General features: G+C 45.9%; 1 protein-coding gene across 6 annotated transcripts in view; it reads right to left on the bottom strand.

Moving 5' to 3' along the window:
• BCL9 (BCL9 transcription coactivator) overlaps positions 1 to 21,825 on the bottom strand; it is a 247,203-nt gene that overhangs the window by 163,761 nt on the left and 61,617 nt on the right. For all 6 annotated transcript variants that reach the window (XM_030203804.1, XM_030203808.1, XM_030203802.1 and 3 more), the window contains one exon: positions 4,150 to 4,216. The gene's annotated coding sequence lies outside the window, so the exon portion shown is untranslated. The remainder of the gene's footprint in view (positions 1 to 4,149; positions 4,217 to 21,825) is intronic.

A 21,825-nucleotide genomic window follows, 5' to 3' on the forward strand; every position in this document is an offset into this window, starting at 1 on the left:
CAGAGCTCCGTTGCTGATCTGCGCTTGCCACACTTGGAACAGCGCTTTACTGTCTCCGCAGCCATTGCCGAAAACGGCGGTAAAATTCAAAATGGCGGTTAGCGCCAAAATCGCCCCAATCGTGGGCCCACCCCGGAGGAGTCAGAAAACACTCTTACCTCACTGGACCGAGTATCACAGCTCCGGTCCCACAGAAAAAGGCAAGGAAAACCTCTGTTCCAGCATCTAAGCGCGACGCGACTTTTTTTTTTTTTAAACGCTGTGAGGAAAGAAGAGGTAAACAGAACTCCGGTAGCTCAGGTGAGTGGGAAAGGCAGGGAAAGGGCGAACCTATGTGCCTGCATCCACTGTTGGTGGGGAAGGACAGGGAAAGCTAAGCAATGTGTCCACATCCACGGAGGTATGGGTAAGGCAGGAAAAGGGCGAACCTATGTGCCTTTAAAGTGAAGCTGCTATAGCCTCCAACACCCCTGCTAACAACTGGCAAAAGCACAGGAGCAACCTCCAGGCAGATTTTAGATGGAGCTCGAAGAAGCTGCAGCCACTCTGCTAGGGGAGATAGAGAATACTGAAGAGTGGCAGTGGAGCAAGCTGTTATGAGGCACTGAAAAAAGCGTGCTCTCTATCTCCCTCTGCTGGTTGATGGACACAACCCATCTGTAATGGCTGCATCTGCTTGATGACAAGGAATGTCTAATAATGCCTTCTGCTTTATTATTATTATGTATTTCCTTACCACACATCCCAAAATCCTTCTGTAACACCAAATATATATTCTTTTCTCATTTCCATTATCCATGAAATATTGTAAGCCACTTTGAGCCTGCAAATAGGTGGGAAAATGTGGGATACAAATGCAATAAAATAATAATAATAATAAAGTTCTGAATAAAAGCCCCATAACAGACAACTAAGCCAGAACATATTTCACTTAAGGTTAACACTGGAGGGGATGCCAGACACACAGAGTGCATAAGTACACAAGTATTGCCATACTGGGAAAGAACAAAGTTCCATCAAGCCCAGCATCCTGTTTCCAACAGTGGCTAATCCAGGTCACAAATAAATGGCAAGATCCCAAAAAGCACAAAACATTTTGTGCTGCTTATCCCAGAAATAAGCAGTGGAGCTTCCAAGTCCATTTTAATAATGGTCTATGGACTTTTCTTTTAGGAAGGCATCCAAACCTTATTAAACCCCCGCTAAGCTAACTGCCTTTACCACATTCTCTAGCAATGAATTCCAGAGTTTAATTATACATTTTAAATTTACTACTTTGTAGCTTCATCGAATGCCCCCTAGTCCTAGTATTTTTGGAAAGAGTAAACAAATGATTCACGTCTACCCTTTCCACTCCACTCACTATTTTATAGACCTCTATCATATTTCCGCTCAGCTGTCTTTTCTCCAAACTGAAGAGCCCTAGCCGCTTCAGCCTTTCCTCATAGGGAAGTCGTCCCATCCCCTTTATCATTTTTGTCGCCCTTCTCTGCACCTTTTCTAATTCCACTATATCTTTTTTGAGATGCGGTGACCAGAATTGAACACAATATTCGAGGTGCAGTCGCACCATGGAGCAATACAAAGACATTATAACATCCTCATTTTTGTTTCCCATTCCTTTCCTAATAATACTCAACATTCTATTTGCTTTCTTAGCCGCCGCAGCACACTGAGCAGGTTTCAACGTATCATCAACGACGACACCTAGATCCCTTTCTTGGTCAGTGGCTCCTAACGTGGAACCTTGCATTACGTAACTATAATTTGGGTTCCTCTTTCCCACATGCATCACTTTGCACTTACGCACATTAAACATCATCTGCCATTTAGATGCCCAGTCTCCCAGTCTCCTAAGGTCATCTTGTAATTTTTCACAATCCTCTTGCAATTTAACAACTTTGAATAACTTTGTGTCGTCAGCTAATTTAATTACCTCACTAGTTACTCCCATCTCTAGGTCATTTATAAATATGTTAAAAAGCAGCGGTCCCAGCACAGACCCCTGATGAACCCCACTAACTACCCTTCTCCATTGAGAATACTGACCGTTTAACCCTACTCTCTGTTTTCTATCTTTTACCCAGTTTTTAATCCACAATAGGACACTACCTCCTATCTCATGACTCTCCAATTTCCTCTGGAGTCTTTCATGAGGTACTTTGTCAAACGCCTTTTGAAAATCCAGATATACAATATCAACTGGCTCACCTTTATCCACATGTTTGTTCACCCCTTCAAAGAAATGTAATAGATTGGTGAGGCAAGATTTTCCTTCACTAAATCCATGGTGTACAACTATCGATTGTACACAAGGGTGCTTTTGTCCCTGTAAGAAGAAATAAAGTGTAACATTTATCCAGCGACAGCTTGAGGGCACGCCATACTAAGGCTGGCAAAGTTAATGTGCACTTTGCATTTTCTTGGGTACTGATCATTCCGGAATATGGTTGAAGCAGCCGGTGGAATGAACTAATCATCTTTCCATAAGCATTTAAACCAGGTATTACAAGCTCTAACAACACATAGCTCGGGACTATATACAGTTCCCAGAGCAGCAAGTACAGTGGCAGGAGTCTTGAAATTTTTTATGTCTCATGTGGTGAGTGCAATAGATTGCACCTATGAGGCTCTCCCATCAGAAAGAGAAATAATACTCCACAACAGAAAAAGCTTTACTCACAGAACACAACCACAGAAGTAGGGGATGATTCAATGACTTCGAAACAGGGAATAATGGCACCTTTACTGATTAGGTCACAGGACGGAACAACCTAACTAACAGAAAGGAAATTAACAGGTATAACAAAATTTACCTTCCTAGTCATCAAAGCCATACTGTCCTGGACACGAGAGATGTAGACAAGTAGACTCAATGGGCAGGGGAAAGACAAGGACGGTTCTACCAAGCCCAATGGGCTGTGGCCTGCACAATCCTATAATGCTTTACAAAGGACTGACATGACGAACATGTTACCGTCTGACAGATGCCCGCTGGAGAGACTGCATAGACCTCTGGCCAGAAGTCATCTTAGCTTGAGTACAATAAGCTCATGACCCAGGAGACACTATCTTGTTTCTGCAAATATAAATGGCCTCAATAGCCATCTTGATCCACTTTGCAATGGAGGCCTTGGAGGCTGCATGACCTTTTCAATGGCATGAAAAAGGGCAAAGAGGTGATCTGAGAGACAAAACTCATTCATGACCTGCAAAGTAACAAAGAAGAACCTTGCAGACTTCCAGCATATGAAGCCCTTGGGCTAAAGAATCCAAATTCCCCTCCACAAAGGAAGGAAAACACACCTCCTGACTCACATGAAATGGAGAAATCACATTGGGAAGAAGAGAGGGTACAGTGCGAATCAACACTGAATCCTCCAAAAGAAGGTGTAAAGGTTTCAGCAAGAAAGAGTCAGGAACTTCAACACTCTCCAGGCCGAGATTATTGCGACCAGGAAGACAGTCTTCAAGGTAGTGTCTTTAATGGAAGTTCAGGGTCTTAATGGAAACATTGGATGATATCTTCCAGACCTCCCGTGTCTTGGTACCACTGAGAGGCCAGGGTCCATTGGGCAGCTCTCATGTAAAGGAGTGATATTAGAGTCACGTAACTGTGGACATCACGTGGCCCAACAACCTCAACATCTGCCGAACTGTGACCTGCTGAGAGGCTTGAACCTGAGAAGCCAGTGCAACTAGTGTCTGCTCTCAGTCCTGGGAGAAAGACTTGAACTTTCTGTGTATCGAGCAGGGATCCAATGAATTCCAACTGCCAGGCAGCAGAGGTTCAATTGCAAAGAAAATGGGAGCCAAAAACTTACCATGGACAGTGAGATAGCTATGCAGGTAGGTGGCAGTGGGGAGATGAAAGAAGCAGCCATACTATGAAGAGTATCCATGAAGAAAGAGAGACAGGGAAAAACCATCAGGGATGGTTCAGCATTTAAGAGTAGGGGACCAATTAAAAAGGAAATGAGACCCATAACTTAACAGGAAAAAGGGAGGGAAGAACAGGGATATGTGAAACTGGATAGGGATAGGGAAAGAGAAGAAGTAGCCATATTATGGAGGGCACCTGTGGAGAAAAGAAAGGGAATACAGTACAGCAAAAGATCAACTGAAAAGAAAGCGAGAGCCACAACTTACCGGGAACAACAGCAGCATGGGGCTTGGTGGGATTGGAAAGAGTAGGTGACTACATGGCAGTGGAGGCCTGTGGAGATAAGACAAGAAAAGACCATCAGACACTATCAGTCTAATACAAACAGAATCACCATACGAAAATCATCCACATACCATAGAAAACCCCACTGATGAACCACCAGAAGTGTGACAGGTTGATGGTTGATAGCTTGTAAAAGTATATTAGCTATCCTTTCCTTATGCTTCCTCTTCTCCAGGCAGAAGAGGAACATCTCATGACTTACATTGCTGCAACACCCCTAGAATGGCAGCATTCCACCTCTCCTGTTAATCATATATTTGTGTAAGCTGATGCTGAAGGGGTGTCAGTTGCAAGTGTTTGGGCTTTCTGTAGGCCCATGTATGGGTGGTACCAATGGTGCTTCACTGCTATCAGGCCTACCAGGGTCCACCCAAGTGAATGTGAGTCACAGGTTGGCTCTCAACAGTCTCTAGGTGACCCCCCCCCCCCATATCATGTCAGAAGCAGGCAAGCCCTCTACTACTGCCCTAGTTGTAGTCACCCTCATGTGGGTATAATAGGATAAAATAAACAAAACAGCTAAACACTGACATGCCTCCACCCCCCATTGACCCTTCAAAATCACTATAATCATCTTGCTAATGTGCAAACTCAACTCATCCGTTTCTACATCTGAGGGCACCTAAGTTGTGTCTGTACCCTGTAATAGATTGCTAATGATGTCTGGCTGTATAGTCACCATCACCAGGTCCTCTAGGAGTATCAGCTGCAATGAACATACTGGCCCACCCCGTGATGGTGTGTGCGCCATATTTTCATAGATTTTTTTCTTTAAATTGCTACATCACACTAACAATGACTAATTTGGCTAACAGTGCACCTCTACACCCCCAATGCACTAACCTCTGAAGCAATCGCCACCCATAATTTTTTTCTTCCTCCAGATGTCCATGCCCCAAATAATCTGTTGTATTCTACACAGACACACCAGACTAGCACTCCCTCTTCTTCCATGAAGCGTGCTGCACAAATACACTTCTGCTGCATGGAGTCCCCTACCCACTCATTACTATTAGCTACTCATGAGTTGAGCAATGTCTTTTCTAGCTTGAGCTATGCCCTTTTCTTTTGCTTCTTCACACTGCTCACCTCCTTGCAACCTGGGACATACCTCCCTGCATTCAACTATCCCCTTCATGGGCACTGCTGTCTCATTCTCCATGACTGACACACACACACAGCTAATGGTAGAACAGACAAAATATACAGCAAACACACAGGACTAATGGCAAAACAAAACTTCACACAACGTGAAACAAAATTTAAGCTCAAAACACACAAGACCAACAATTCTCTAAGAATGCTCATGTGAATGGCAAGCCACCACAAAGACAAAAGGGATCTTATTTACAACTACCCAGCCTTATACCCGCCCTACTACTTGACATTTTTTCAATACTTCCTTGCTTTCTGGCATCCATTTGTACAAACACACTATACCACTACCCCTTTTATTTATTCATTTATTTATTTTTTTTCTACTTACAAGCATTTCTGGCTGCTGTTCTTTAAAAGCAACTGTTCAGATAAAAGCAATTCAAGATTAGCCCCCTTTCCAATTTCCCTAACAAACCACATGACTTGCTCCAAACAATGATGGGCTCTACCAGTTCATGACCTACATACATTCCTAGAGGGATAATCAACAGTATACAATCTGCATATATGTACCCTTTCCTGAAAAACACAAAATCACCTCATCCAATGGCCTCAAGAAAATATTATGAGGAAAAAGAGAGGAATCCTGTGGATCACAGATCTCACAAACCCTCCAAGGAGAGCTCACTCCTCGAAGAAAAAGTAGTTCTAGTTTCAACACTGTTCTACCCCATCTTATTTAGCCTTCAATAACTCATGATTTACTAAATCAAACACTTCAGAGAGGTATAACACCAAGTGACCCACACAGTGACTGAAACTAGCACCCCTAGCCTATTATGATCTTCCACAAAAACTGAAACCTGCGCAGACATTTTATCCACTAGCTTCACCAGCCATGGTTGATTGATGACATCTATAGCTTACACAGCATGTCGGGTCTACTGGCTCACCCTTCAAAATAGGTTATAACCACAGATTTCTTCAACATTTTGGGGCTTCCCTACTCCCTAAGGATGCACACTCAATATCCTACAGCACCATCAAAACTATCCCCATCTAAATTCTCCACTAATGAAAAGAGGCAACAATCCAAACTACAAGGTCCTAGTTTAAGTTTATGTAAAAGAAACTGCAGCTGCTGTACTGAAATAGAAGAAAAATCTCACTCTCTCTTCCCTCCACCTCTCCCTTCATCTGACACAGTTTACCCCGACTGTACAGTTCTTAGCTTTCTGTTCAAAATCTCTCTTCTCTCAATATTAGATGTAACCACCCTATTTTCTCCCCATTACCTTTCACCAAGAGCTTTTTTATACTGAACTAATTTGCTTAAGCAATTGGATGCTGAACCTATCTTTGCTAATAAGAACTTGTTTTCCCTCTGATTGTCTTAGAGAAAATAGTGAAGACTTGGAAGCAAGAACTACAAGCAAGTTTGGATGAGAAGAAATATTCTAAGTTCCTCTCCAGTTCAAATGTGTCCTATGCACAGATTCTAAAGTATCTTGCAATTTAATCATATCTACAAAACCCCTCTTTCCTAATTCCTTCCTCCTATTCTACACTCAACTTCTCTTCTTAAGCCCTATAGTAAACAGACCAAAACTGATGTGTCTACTGTAAATCTAAGGTGTAGTCTAACCCTACTTTCCTCAGGACCAATTACCAGATCCAAAATATGGCCCGTAGGGCTGCAGCAAACTGAATTCCCCAAAACATACTCCCTAACTGAGCCAAAAAATGTTCTTTTTGTTTTTCCCACATAGAGCAGACCACATGGACATACAGCAACATACACCATTCTAACATTTTTACAGTTTGAGAAGTGCCTCAAAACAAACTTTTCTTCAGTGGATAGATGGATAAAACATTTAGTCTTCGTATTGACTGTGCAAACAGAACTACCACCACATCGATAGTGGCCAACGGGGAGTTCATTTTTATTACATTTAACCTGAGGAAATGCTGAAGGCACAAGCAGGTCTCTCAGGTTACTTCTCTTTTGTTAAGTAACCATCAATTCCTTTCTCTGAGAAATACACAAGATTCTGGATCACATGCCAGTGCTTCCTTAGATCCTTAACTGTATTTTTGGACATGTGAATGAAGGGCATTGTGCACACTATTTTTTTTATTTATTTATAGGTTTGAGTAGGGGTTCCTCTCTATAGCAGCTGCTCTTCTAAAACATCTATACATTTCTCTGGATACCCCCCCCCCCCCTTTCTTTAAACCTCTTCTTTATATCCATAGATCTTACATTGTACATTTTATCATCTGATCAGCGAGTCTTAAAAACTGACTATAAGGCAAGTTTGATTTCAGAGACTTGCTATAGCAGCTCCGGTAGTCTAGTAACTTGTTTACATCTGTTTGTTTCCTATAGATATCAGTGCAAAACATTCCATCACGCACACTAATTTGAATGTCCAGGAAAGGTGCAGTCCGTGTATCAAAATGCATCTCAAACTTAAGGTTCTTGTCTAAATCATTTATCCAGACATAAAAATCATTCAATTCACTTACAGTTCCCTTCCACATGACAAAGATGTCATCAATGTATCATTTCCAAAGTACTTGTATTTATGTTCTGATAAGTATTGCTGTTCAAAGGAAGCAAATTAAAATTAGCCCTTACCTGATAATTTTCTTTCCATTAGTCCAGTGGTTCCCAAACCTGGTCCTGGAGGCACCCCAGCCAGTCAGGTTTTCATGATATCCACAATGAATATTCATGAGAGAGATATGCATGCACTGCTTCCACCTGATGCAAATCTCTCTCATGAATATTCATTGTGGATAACCTGAAAACCTGACTGACTGGAGTGCCTCCAGGATCAGGTTTGGCAACCACTGCATTAGTGCCAACAGCTCAATCCAGAGATGAGTGGAATATGTCTCTCTACCAGCAGGTGAAGAAAGAGAACTTCAGAGGCTTACTACATGTGGTCATGTGGAACCACCTTAACACAGAATCCTCTTCAGCAAAGGGCTCTGAGAGAGAGATGCCCGAGAACAGAAGACTCCTAGTAGGCAGAGTCCGACTGGGACATCCCCGGGAGAAACCCTCAGAAGCCTGGAGAGCACCTAAGTTCCCAACATGGAATCTGACACGAGATTCCACTGCCTGCATGGAAACCCATAAGGCACCCATGCTCATGGTGGAGCAGCCTACAGAGCTAGACCCAAAGAATAGCAAAGGACTGAAGCGAGGGAACGTGTCCAGCTACCTCCGCAGCATACAAGAAAACGGCCCACAAAGGAAAACAGGAACAAGAGAGAGACAGACACCAAAGCGGCATCTGGGTATGGCGAGCACCCTCCCAGACCACCTGGAACAACCACAGGGTGACCAGAGCTCTCCAGGTTAAACCTGGATCTCAACCAACAAACTGAAAAGAAACCAGGAGCCCGGAGAAAATGCCGAGATGCAATCAAGTGCCAAGAGCACAGACCAATGCCTAGCTCTGTCTGTCACCGGGAAAAAAGAAAAAAAATCTCCCAATGACAAGACATCCGCTGCAAATGCCACATAGGTCATGCAGAGACAGAAGCTGTTGAGACGGATGTGTCCCTGGCAAGAGACCGAACCGGACCTACCATCAGGCTGCTGCAAAGGCTACCAGCTGGCCTCAAAGGTAAACGGAGCAGACCATACCAGCACAAGGAAAACGGACAGAATCGGGGCAAAGCTTGAAAAGCAACCAACAGAACCAGCACCCAAGGGCGGGCCCCATGGACAGAGCTGTAACCAGTCAAGTAAGCCCACTAGTAGCCAGGGGCCACAGCCGAATCCAGGGAAGGAAATGTTGCAACCAGGCAAGCGGGCCCACTAGGGACCAGTGGGTGCAGCCATATCTAGGCAAGGAAACGCCAGCTAAAGCCAATGCCAGCGGAGTCAGGCAAAACCCGATGGCTGATAACAGAACTAGGCCAAGCTCGATGGCCCGGAACTAGACTAAGCCAGTCTCAGCAGCCCCATACTGAGGTCGTTGGTAGGCCAGAAAGAACACACGGAACCATGGTTAGGCCAGGACCAAAAGCTGAGGGACTAGGCCATGCCCAATGGTCGGAGCCAGGCAAGACTGTACGGCCAGAACTGGAGCTAGCAAAGGCTCTATGGCAGGAACCAGAGCTGTGCCAGGCTCTACATCCGGGCTGGAGCTGTGCAAGGCTCCACAGCCATAGCAGGAGCTAGAACAGGCCCTTTGGCCGAAGCCATAGCTAAACCAGGTTATGCGGCCGGAACCGGAGCTAGGGAGGCTCTGTGGCCAAAGCCAGAACTAGGCTGGAGCAAGGTAAGGCTCTCCGGACAGAGCCGGAACTAGCCAGGGTTCTACAGATAGAGCTGGCGCTAGTCAATCTTGGTCCACTCCTCATGAAACTCATAGATGAGTCCCACTATTATGAAACCCGAGGAGTGAACAGAGACCCCATCATTGGGAGATGCACCTAGAGATGAAGCCAAGATGATTCTGCCATCATGCAAGGTGGGTTGTTGCAGGGTAAGTGGAAACCCTGATAGCGGTTTCCTGACCTGTCGCACAGGGCCTCACGAAACCCATGACTAAAACAGAGGATTTAAAAGGATCTGTAGGGAGATCACATGATGTCACGCTGGTGAGCGGACATAGGTGAGGTGAGCTCCCAGGCCTCACTCCCCGAATTCCCCACAAGCCAGACAGACTGAAGTAGCTAATTTTTGCAGCTGGTGGCTAGATGTACCTGGAGCTCTGAACTATCGGAGGAGAGAGCTGAAAAATCATATGGTGTCTAAATCTCAAAGAAAACTACAAGAAAAACAGCATCCGTCGGAGGGAGCCAAGATGGCGGCGGCAGACTGTGGCGGGTCCATCTCGGTGAGCTCGGCTTGGGTAGCAGAAATGGTCTCTGAGGTGACCCAGGCTACAGAGTCGGTATTGGACAGAAAAAGGCACAAAGAGAAACGGGGAGAACCCGACTGGGCAGCCTAAAGGCCGACTGTGACGAAAAAGAAAGAAAACTTAAAATAGGTGAAAAAAACTAAAGGAAACTACGGGAACCTTATTATTATTATTTTTTATCTTATAAGAAAAAATAAGTAAAGAAAAAGAAGCGAACAAACTTGCCGTACATCAACGCAGAGAAAGAAAAACTGAAGGGGCACACGCAGCGGGTGGGAAATCAGTCCGCGCTCCACGCACGCCAGAAGACTCTGGCAAAACTTTTCATTTTTTTTCCCTTGCAAAATGCTGATTCCTGGGCCGACACGGACGTCGACCCACTTGCAAGAACAAGCAGCCTGCTTGTCCTCAGAGAATTTTTTTTATATATACAATTTTCTGCACCCTCTCCACCAAAGCATCTTTAGATTTCTTATTAGAAGGGGGTGACAAGGATTTCTCACATTAAGCTGGAGCTACTTCATTACCTCGCTCCCTGCCCCCTCCCAGGCATCCTCTACTCGATACCTGCTTTCATAGTTTAACCTAACCCAATGGCATACCTAGCATGCTTGCTACCTGGGGCAGGTCACCTCTATGCCCCCCATGAGTGTCGAGCGCCCCCCTGAGGTGCGTGTCATACACCACCCTGAGGCGCATCATCCCAATCACCCTTCTTTTTAGCAAGGGGGTGCACGGATCAGTCGGCTCTGAGGGTCCTCTGCCCCTGAATAGTAAGTAAAATCAGAGGGGGCAGGGGACTGGCAGAGCCAACAGCTACGTGACTGCCCATGCAACCCCTTGCTAACTGCACCTGGGGTGGACCACCCCCACCGCCCTCAATACAGTACTTGTATGTCTCATTCTACTGGACTTCATAAACAAATTCTTACCCATTTCTTCTTGGGGTACTCTAATCTTCTACCTCCCACCCCTACTAGCTTCACCCAAATATTTGATCTCTTTCTGAAAAGAGGCCTTTTGCAGAAATATCACAATCACTTTCAGAAAAATGCTCCAAAACCTCTCACAAACATCTAGTAAGGATTCTAGAATAACCTCCACCCTTATACATATTGTAAAGGCATAGTACTAGACCAGTGGTTCCCAAACCTGATCCTGGAGGCATCCCAGCCAGTCAGGTTTTTGTCCACAATGAATATTCATGAAAATGTTTTGCATGCAGTGGAGACAGTACATGCAAATATCTCATGAATATTCATTGTGGATATCCAAAAACCTGATTGGCTGGGGTGCCTCTAGGACCAGATTTGGGAACCACCGAACTAAAATCAGTGGTTTCCAACCCAGTCCTTGGGACACACCCAGCCAGTCAGGTTTTCATTTTACATTTATTTAGGCACTTAAACCCCCCGCAAGTTCCCAAAAAGAGCTCTCTGCGGTTTACAATAAGATAAAAGTACAAGGCATTCATTGCGAGCTACACAAATTGAAAATGCATTACATTACTTATTAAATAAATGGAAAAGATATGTTTCAAGACCTTTCTTAAACCATTTAGTCTGACCTAATGTTCTAATATTCAAAGGTAAAGAGTTCCACCATTTCATAGACTGAAAGGAAAATAATCCCATCAAAAACAGACCTATAAATAACACATTTAAGGTTAGGATACTGCAATAAGAAAGCCAATCTAGCTAAAAGGGTACCATGACGTTGTGAACAAATCACAAGATCTGATAAATATGCAGAGCAAAGCCATTTAAAATAGAGAAACTTATTATTGTGCATAATTTAAACATCTCGCACCCTCACAGGCAACTAATGCAATTTTCGTAAAAGTGGGGCAGCTGATTCATAACGAGAAGAACTACAGATCAGACTGGCTGCTGTATTTTGAAGTGTCTGGAGTTTTTTTTCCATAAGCCTTCCGACAAGTCTACTAATATTGCACTACAGTAGTATATTTAAGGTAAAAATTAAAGACTGTACCAAAAGTCTAAAAGCATTGAAATTCAAGACAGATCTCAATCTCCTTAATCTTTTCACATTATAAAACCCTTTTTTAAAAATTTGATTCATATGGGGTTCGAAGGATAATTATTCATAAAAATTACCCTCAAAATCTTTGTTTTTCCAATTGGAAGGGAAAATTAGGTTCTTACTTTGGTAATTTTCTTTCCTTTAGTCATAGCAGATGAAGCCATTACGTATGGGTTGTGTCCATCAACCAGCAGGGGGAGATAGAGAGCACTCAACTTTTCACAGTGCCTCATGGCCAGCCAGCTCCACTGCCTCTTCAGTATTTGAAGCTTCCAAAGCAGTATGGCAAACCGCAATGGGAATAACATGAACTTTTCTCACAGCGAACGATGGCCTCTTAACAAGGGCATGAACTCAAAAGGAGGGAATGAACACATCCTCCTGGAGGGAATAAACTCGTCCTCCTTATTGTATAACTGGAGGGGATACACACAACCTCCTGGAGGGAATAAACTCATCCTCCAAAACATAAACTGGAGGGAATGGACTCATCCTCCTATAAGTGAACATGAATCCTGTTTTCCAACTTTCTCCCAAGGAAGGAACTTCAGGAAACAAGAACAGAACCTGAAACAGATTCACAGCATACAGACAATCATACAGGGAGGGCTCATGGCTTCATCTGCTATGACTAAAGGAAAGAAAATTACCAAGGTAAGAACCTAATTGTCCCTTCCTTGTCATCAAGCAGATGAAGCCATTACGTATGGGATGTAACAAAGCAATCCCTATATAGGGTGGGAACAGGTCACACCACGCGCTAGCACTTGTGCTCCAAAACGCGCATCCCTCCTAGCAGCCACATCCAGCCTGTAATGTTGGGCAAGAGAGAGCTTAGAAGCCCATGTTACTGCACTGCATATCTCTTGACGAGAGACTGCTCCAGTTTCTGCCCAAGAGGAAGAAATCGCTCTGGTAGAATGCGCCTTAAAGGCTACAGGCAGAGACCGGCCGGCAAGCAGATAAGCTGAAAAGATAGTTTCTTTGAGCCAGCGGGCAATAAAGGACCTGATAGCAAAACAAACAGATGATCATAGATCCTGAAAGAGATAGTAACTCGCAGATACTGCAGCATAGCCCTGCGCACATCCACAGGTGCAACTGCCCAAAAGATTCTGGAAACTCCTCCTTATCAAAGGAGGGCAAGAAAATAGGCTGGTTTAGGTGAAAGGCTGACACCACCTTAGGCATAAAGGAAGGCACGGTCCGAACTGTGACTCCGGACTCTGAAAATTGCAGAAATGGGTCTCTACAGGATAGCGCCTGGAGCTCTGACACCCGTCTCGCCGAAGTAATGGCCACCAGAAAAACGGCCTTTAGTGTCAAATCTTTCTCCGATGCTTGCCGAAGCAGCTCAAAAGGAGAAGCCTGCAGGGCCTTCAAAACTAGCCCCAGGTTCCAAGCTGGACAGGGTGCTCGCACGGAAGGCCGGAGCCGAAGCACCCCACTAAGAAACCGTGCCACATCTGGATGAGCAGCTAAAGACACGCCTTCAACCTTACCACGAAGGGAGGCCAACGCTGCCACTTGCACCCGCAGGGAATTATAGGCCAAGCCTATTTGTACACCATCCTGCAAAAAGTCCAGAATCGGCGAGACAGGAGCCTGCAGGGGTGTGATCGCTTTAGAAGCACACCAAGACTCAAACTGGCGCCAAATCCTGGCATAAGCCACGGAAGTGGAACACTTGCGGGCCTGCAGGAGAGTGGAAATGACTGTGTTTGAACAGCCTTTGTCCCTCAATTGCGCCCTCTCAATCGCCATGCCATAAGACCAAAGCGGCAGGCGTCCTCCATGGCTACCGGGCCCTGTGACAACAGGTTCGGTACCAGAGGTAAAGGAAGGGGAGCCTCCACTAGCATCTGTCGGAGGTCCACATTCCAAGGCCTCCTGGGCCAATCCGGGGTGATGAGGACCACTTCTCCTGGGTGCAGCCGAATCCGCAGGAGCACGCGCCCTATCAAGGGCCACGGAGGGAACACATATAATAGGCCCGGAGGCCAGGGCTGAGTCAAGGCATCCAACCCTGCCAAGCAAGGATCTCTCCATCTGCTGAAGAAGCATGGGACTTTGGCATTTGAACTTGTCGCCATTAGATCCATCACTGGCTTGCCCCATTTGGCACATATCTGCAGGAATACTTCGTCTGCTAGTTCCCATTCTGCTGGATCGATCTGATGCCTGCTTACATAATCGGCTTGCACGTTGCTCTGACCTGCAATGTGAGCTGCCAACAGAAACTGAAGATGCAGCTCGGCCCAGTGGCAAATCTGTTCGGCCTGCGCGGCCAGTGCTCTGCACTGAGTGCCGCCTTGTCAATTTATGTAGGCCACTGCTGTCGTGTTGTCCGACATCACTCTGACAGCCAATCCTTCCAGGGTCACTTGAAAGGCCAGAAGCGCCTGAAACACCGCTTTCAACTCCAGGCGGTTGATGGACCACTCCGACTCCTCGGATGTCCAAAGACCCTGGGCATGCTTCCCCTTGCAATGTGCGCCCCAGCCCTTCAGTCTGGCATCTGTCACTACTAGACACCAATCGGGGAGCGCCAGTGGCATTCCTCGCCGCAGCACGCTGTCTGAGAGCCACCACTCCATGCTGAGTCGGGCCGCAGGGAGCCAAGAAAGTCTGGATTGATAATCCTGAGAAACTGGAGTAGTAGGGAATACTGTAGAGGTCTCAGGTGCGCTCTCGCCCAGGGCACCACTTCCAATGTGGCTGTCATCGATCCCAGCAGCTGGACAATGTCCCAAGCTCGCGGGCGGGGCATCCTCAGGAGCAGACGGACCTGATTCTGAAGCTTGCACCGCCTTAGCTCGGGTAGGTATACATAGCCCGAGTCTGTGTTGAACCTGGCCCCCAAATATTCTAGAGATTGCGAGGGGGTCAGGTGACTTTTGGCCATATTGACGACCCATCCTAGAGATTGAAGTACTGAGACCACTCTGGCTGTAGCTGGATAGCTCTCTGTTACAGTGTCTGCTCTGATGAGTCAGTCGTCTAGGTACGGGTGAACCCTGATACCTTCTCGCCTGAGCAAAGTAGCTACTACCACCATTACCTTCGAAAAGGTTCGGGGACCTGTGGCGAGGCCAAAAGGCAAGGCCCAGAACTGGAAATGCTTTCTCAACACCACAAACCTCAGAAACTTCTGGTGCGGGGGCCAAATTGGTATGTGCAAGTAAGCTTCTTTCAGGTCTACAGACGTGAGAAACTCTCCTGGCTGTACCGCAGCAATGACGGAGCGCAGGGTTTCCATGTGGAAATGCCGCACTCTCAGGGACTTGTTTAATTCTTTTAAGTCCAGAATAGGGCAAAAAGACCCACCTTTTCGCAGCACCACAAAGTAGATGGCGTATCGGCTGTAGCCGTGTTCGGCAGGAGGTACCGGGGACACGGTCCCTAACTGAATCAGACCTTGTAAAGTCTCCTCTACCGCCGCCCATTTGGCGGCAGAACTGCATCGGGACTCCACAAACACGTCTCTTACTGGGGCGTTGAATTCTATTCTGTAGCCATCTCTGATCAGGTCCAGAACCCACTGATCTGAGGAAATATTGGCCCACTCCTCGGCAAAGAGGGAAAGACGTCCTCCAATGACAGGAAGCGAGGAGGGGGCCGGCGCACCATCATTGAGAGGGTCGCCCCTGAACTCCAGGCCTAGAGCCGGTGGCTGCAGAACACTTGTCCGAGCGAAAGGAGTTCCTCTGCTGAAAAATGGGCACGTTCTAGAAGTGGACCCAGCAGAACGCCCCGGGCGGTACCTTCTAGCTTCACGGAAGCGAGGTCTATAAGAGGAGTGGACCACCTGGCTCTTGGAGGAAGGCCTCGGCCTATCTTCGGGCAAGCACTGGGGTTTAGGATCTCCCAGGCCTTTAACAATTTTTTTTCCAACTCCTCACCAGATAGAAGGCCTTGAAAGGGCCACTTCACCAACCTTTGCTTAGAGGCCATGTCTGCTGCCTAATGTCTTACCCAAATAAGACGGCGAGCCGCCACTGCTACTGCCATTTGTTTAGCCGAAGCTCTGACAATATCATAAAGGGCATCAGCCAAAAAGGACAAGGCCGACTCCAGCCACGGAGCCACATCCGAGAAGGGCTCCGCTCCATTTCTGGGCTGTTCCACTGCCTGTTGCAACCACGCCAGGCAGGCTCTAGGAGCATAACAACTGCAAGCAGACGCCCGAACAGTAAGACCTGCAATTTCAAAGGACCGTTTAAGTGCTGCTTCCAGCCTACGGTCTTGTATATCCTTCAGGGCAACTCCTCCTTCCACAGGGAGGGTAGTTCTCTTTGTCACCGCAGTGACTAGGGCATCTACTTTAGGCCTTGCAAAGCGAGCCAAATGCTCCTTATGCAGAGGGTATAATTGCCCCATAGCCCTGGAAACTTTCAAAGGTCCCTCGGGGTCAGCCCACTGAGCGGAAATAAGCTCTTGGATGGAGTCATGCAAAGGAAAGGCTCGAGCAGGCTTTTTGGTACTAGCCATCCTAGGATTGACAGAGGAGGCCGTGCCACTGTCAGGCTCTTCAATAGAAAGGACCTGTAGGGCATCTGAAATAAGCGCTGGCAGCTCATCACGGTGGAAAATCCTCACCGCGGAGGGATCATCCAGATCCTGTGGTAATTCTGCACCTGAGTCTGGCTCCTCAGACCACGAAGGCCTGCCAGCACTCTCAGAATCCTCACAGCCTGACCGGGGGGGGGGGGTGCACCACAATCTGAAGGGGAATTAGCCCTTCTACGCTTTTCTTTATGCCAATTATCAGGGAGAATAGCCTCAGCGGGCAGTCCCAGGCCAGAATCCACCGGTGGGGGGGGGGGGGGGGGGGGGGGGGAGACAATAGAAGGGGCCTCAGACGACCCTTGAGGGAGAGCTCTTTTCAGCATGTATGCTTTATGCAATAACAACACAAAACCAGGGGAGAAAAACTCACCCTGGGCACCCAGATCACGTCCGGGGTTAGCCGCTCCCTGAATAGCCTCAATTCGAGGTCTCCCCCCCCCCCCCGGGCTCAGGGCTCTCCGTCTCTACGGAGGCTGCGCCATGCGGAGAATTCAAAATGGCGTCTGCTGCCAGCTCTGAGCGGGAAGAATCATCACTCGCCATGCTCGGGCCGGCTCTTACATCTGTACAGCACGATTTACAGAGCCCCGCTGGTGATTTGCGCTACCCACACCGGGAACAGCGCTTTACATTCTCTGCAGCCATCGCCGAAAACGGAGTGAAAATTCAAAATGGCGGTTTCGCGCCAAAAACGCCCCGATCGCAGGCACACCCCAGAGGAGTTAGAAAACACTCTTACCTCACCGGACTGAGTATCACAGCTCCAGTCCTATAGAAGAATCAAAGGAAAACCTCTGTTCCATTTTTTTTTTTTTTTAAACGCTGTGAGAAAAGCAGAGGTAATAAGAACTCCGGAGGCTCAGATGAGTGGGAAAGGCGAACCAATGTGCCTGCATCCACTGAGTGGGAAAGGACAGGGAAAAGCAAGCTAATATGTCCACATCCACGGGAGCATGGGTAAGGCAGGGAAAGGGCTGACCTATGTGCCTTCAAAGTGAAGCTGCTATAGCCTCTAACACCCCGGCTAACAACTGGCAAGCCAAGACAGATTTTTGATGGAGCTCGAAGAAGCTGCAGCCACCCTGCTTGGGGAGATAGAGAATACTGAAGAGGCAGTGGAGCTGGCTGGCCATGAGGCACTGTGAAAAGTTGAGTGCTCTCTATCTCCCCCTGCTGGTTGATGGACACAACCCATACGTAATGGCTTCATCTGCTTGACGACAAGGAATGTAATATTATTGGTGATAAGAATTGATTCTCCAAAAGGTTTATACTGAGTTCCCAAAACTATAACTTTAGGGCTCTGTTTACTAAGCAGCGCTAAGGGTGTGTTAGCATTTTTTGCACGCTGATTAGTACGCGCTAAACGCTAAGTTGCCCACAGGAACATATGGGCAACTCTAGCATTTAGCACATGCTAAAAACGCTAGCACGGCTTAGTAAACTGGACCTGCTGTATGTGGGAAAGAGCGGGGTACAAATGTAATAAATAAATAAACAGACCTCTTCGTTTTTTCATTATTTAGTTTTAAACGGAACACAGAGGTCCATTCATTTAAAATGCTAAAACCATACTCAATTTCTGATAGGGAATTTGAAATTGGAATCACTAACATCTGCATATATTTGTGTGTGTTAAAACCATTTTTTATCAAAAAGGCCAGCTAACTGGGACATTAAGACATTAAAAAGAATGGAAGAAAGCGAGGATCCCTGATGAACTCCACAATCTGTAATCCAACAGGGAGAAAAACCATTCATTTTCTTTACTTAAGATCAAAACTTAAGAAACCCTTCAATCCATCTAAAAACATCATCACCCTATTCCATAAAAATCCAACAGTGATACAAAATGTCGTGATCCACCAAATCAAACGTATTGGACATATCAAACTGCATTATCAACACTCTGTTACCCCTACTTATTTCTCTTTGAGCATAGGCTAATAAAGAAGCTACAACGGTTTCAGTACTAAAAACAAATCTTCTAAAACCTGACTGGGAGTCTAGAAGAATATAATGAATAAATATTCCATCAATAGTTTTGCTACTATAGTCTCAACTAATTTTGTTAATAAAGGTATAGATGCAATTTGGCCTATAGTTGGTTACATCAGATAATGAGAGTTTCTAAATTTTAGGTATAGGTGTTAATATTATTCTACCCATCTCCATAGTAAATAGTCCGCTAGACAAATGTCCTCAAGACATTTCTGCAAGTACTTCAAAAACACTAAATGAAGGGCATTTCGATAGATTATTAGGACAATTATCCAAAGCAAAATGTGAGGAAAACAACTTGCACAAATGAGGAATCAACTCTTGTTTCCTGGTGTCTCCTAAATGATATGGCGTTCTATCAAAGATTACTCCTCCCAAATTTCTGATGTTATAATCCTCATATATAAAAGAGTGCCAATCTCCAGATGTTAAAGAAGTTCTTAATTTCTCTTAGTCCTAAAATACATTGCTAAATCATTGGCTGATGGAATTTGAGAGTGGTCTTCCAATATATGCAAAGATGATACAAAAAAGTTATATCAAATCTTTAACTGGTGTCAAGTATATTTTCTCGCACTATTGATGAACATAATCTTTTGTCTAGCCTACTTTGCCATCTATAATTATTAATATGTTTCCGCCAATTTTCCTTATCTATAACTAAAAGAGTTCTACGTCACTTGCTTTCCAGGTGCCTGCATTTCCTTTTTAAAAAGAGTAATTCTAATGTGTACCATACAGGACACTTACTTTGATGTGTAGATACTTCTTTTAACAGAGCAATCTCTTCTAAAATTAGTAATCTGTCCTCACTCCAGCTCTCAAAAGAGATTTCACCCTTATCCAATCTCAACTGTAATGTCAATTTTGGACCAAAATTCCTTCTCATCCATTTTTCCTCCCCCGAGGCTTAGTTCTTTGTTTTTAAAAATAATTCACAGTTTTTTTTTATTTCCCTTAACACAAAATGATCCAACCAAATAACTGGCTCTCAAAATGGGTCAGATACAAAAATACCTCCTTGATCACCTACCCTATAAGCAACTAAATCCAACTGATATCCTTTAGCCTAGTGGTTAGTGCAGTGGACTTTGATCCTTGGGAACTGAGCTCAATTCCCACTGCAGCTCCTTGTGACTGTGGGCAAGTCACTTAACCCTCCCATTGCCCCTGGTACAAAATAAGTACCTGAATATATGTAAACCGCTTTGAATGTAGTTGCAAAAAGAAACCTCAGAAAGGCGGTATATCAAGCCACTGCTCTGCCAAAGGGACAAAGGTCTTTGGCTAGCCAGTCATTGTACCAGGAAGAGCAGAGTAGTAGTAACAGGTGCCAGGTTTGCTTAGGCTTCTGCATGTTCTTGAAACTGTGCCCTGGCTAACTGCACCAGCATGCCCCTACTTTTAAGGAGAAAAAGGAAAGAAAAGGATACAGAAGACATCCCTTGCACTGGAACAAGGCAGCCATAAAAACTACATCTGTGACCATTTCATGAGTTCAATCAAGCTCTGATGGTGTTTAAGAAAAAGAGGAACATCTTAGGATTGAAGTGTCCTAGTAGAAATTAAGGAGTGTGTGTATGTGTGTGTGTATATATATATATATATATATATATATATATATATATATATATATATATATATTGTCACGTCCCTTACCTGTGCCGCCCTGCCCGCAGTGATGCCTCGCTCCGCGAGCAGGAGAGAGCGGGGTATCGCTGGCTACGGGCGGCGTGTTCAGGGAAGCTTGCCTGCCTCCTGGACGGTGCCGGTTCGCTGCTATAGTGCTGTGGCGGCTGGAGAGCGCCGGCCATTTTGGCAGCGCCGGCGCTCACAAGCTGGAGAGTCTCTTCCGGGCGCTGGACCCGGGAGCATGGAGAACGCCCCTTCTGGGTCCGGATTGGCTGGTCGCGGCTGGACTCCGCCCTCTCTCTGTGACCAGCCTATCCAGAGCCCTGGGGCTGGTTTGTAGGCTCCACCCCAGGACAGCTGATGGTTGTCTTCCTGATGGAGGGGCTATTTAAGTACAGACGCTGGCAGAACACTTTGCTTCGGCTTCTGCTTGTGTGGATTCCTGAGTTCTGTGTGTTTGGATTGTTTACCTGCCTTGAACCTGTTTGGACCTGGACTTTGCTTTTGCCTGCCGCCTGCCTTGAACCTCTGTTTGGACCTGGACTTTGCTTTTGCCTGCCGCCTGCCTTGAACCTCTGTTTGGACCTGGACTTTGCTTTTGCCTGCCGCCTGCCTTGAACCTCTGTTTGGACCTGGACTTTGCTTTTGCCTGCCTTGAACCTGTTTGGACCTGGACTTTGCTTTTGCCTGCCGCCTGTCTTGAACCTGTTTTGGATCTGGACTTTGCTGTTGCCTTCCGCCTGCCTTGAACCTTTGTTTGGACCTGGACCTTGCCTTTTGCCATCTGTCTGCTGTCCATCCTGTGTCAGTCCTGCCTTCCTTAGGAAGTTCCTGTCCTGATTCTCCAGGTAAGATCAGAACTGTCTGGCTGCCAGACGTTGTTTGGCACAGGGGCTCACAGATCGTGGTATAGGCCTGACATATATATATACACACACACACACTCACATATATATACACACTCATATATATATACACACATACAGGCAAGCTATTTTTTGCACTCTATCTATGCCTTATTATAACATCTGTCATTTTTGCTTGAAAACTTATTAAGTAAACTCTTGGTTCACAGCCCAAAATTCTGGTCTGTACTGAGTTAATAAATGCTGCCAAGCTAGAGTGTGGATTAGGTTGTTAACACTGACGTCCCCTGCTCCTTGTAGTACCCTAGTCCCAACTTGAACTCAAATACAGTATCCAATGAGAATAGCCATGAATTACAGTGTTTCTCCCCCCCCCCCCCACCCCCCCCACCAAAGGTGTGCTCCCAGTCTGCCAAACAGCATGATGTAGCTCTGTAAGGACTAATCCAGACTCCCAGGGGTTACACTAGTTAGGATTTCAAAAACAGAACCCACAGATCAC

Source organism: Microcaecilia unicolor, chromosome 5 (genome assembly GCF_901765095.1).
Source record: "Microcaecilia unicolor chromosome 5, aMicUni1.1, whole genome shotgun sequence".
NCBI classification, from domain to species: Eukaryota; Metazoa; Chordata; class Amphibia; order Gymnophiona; family Siphonopidae; genus Microcaecilia; species Microcaecilia unicolor.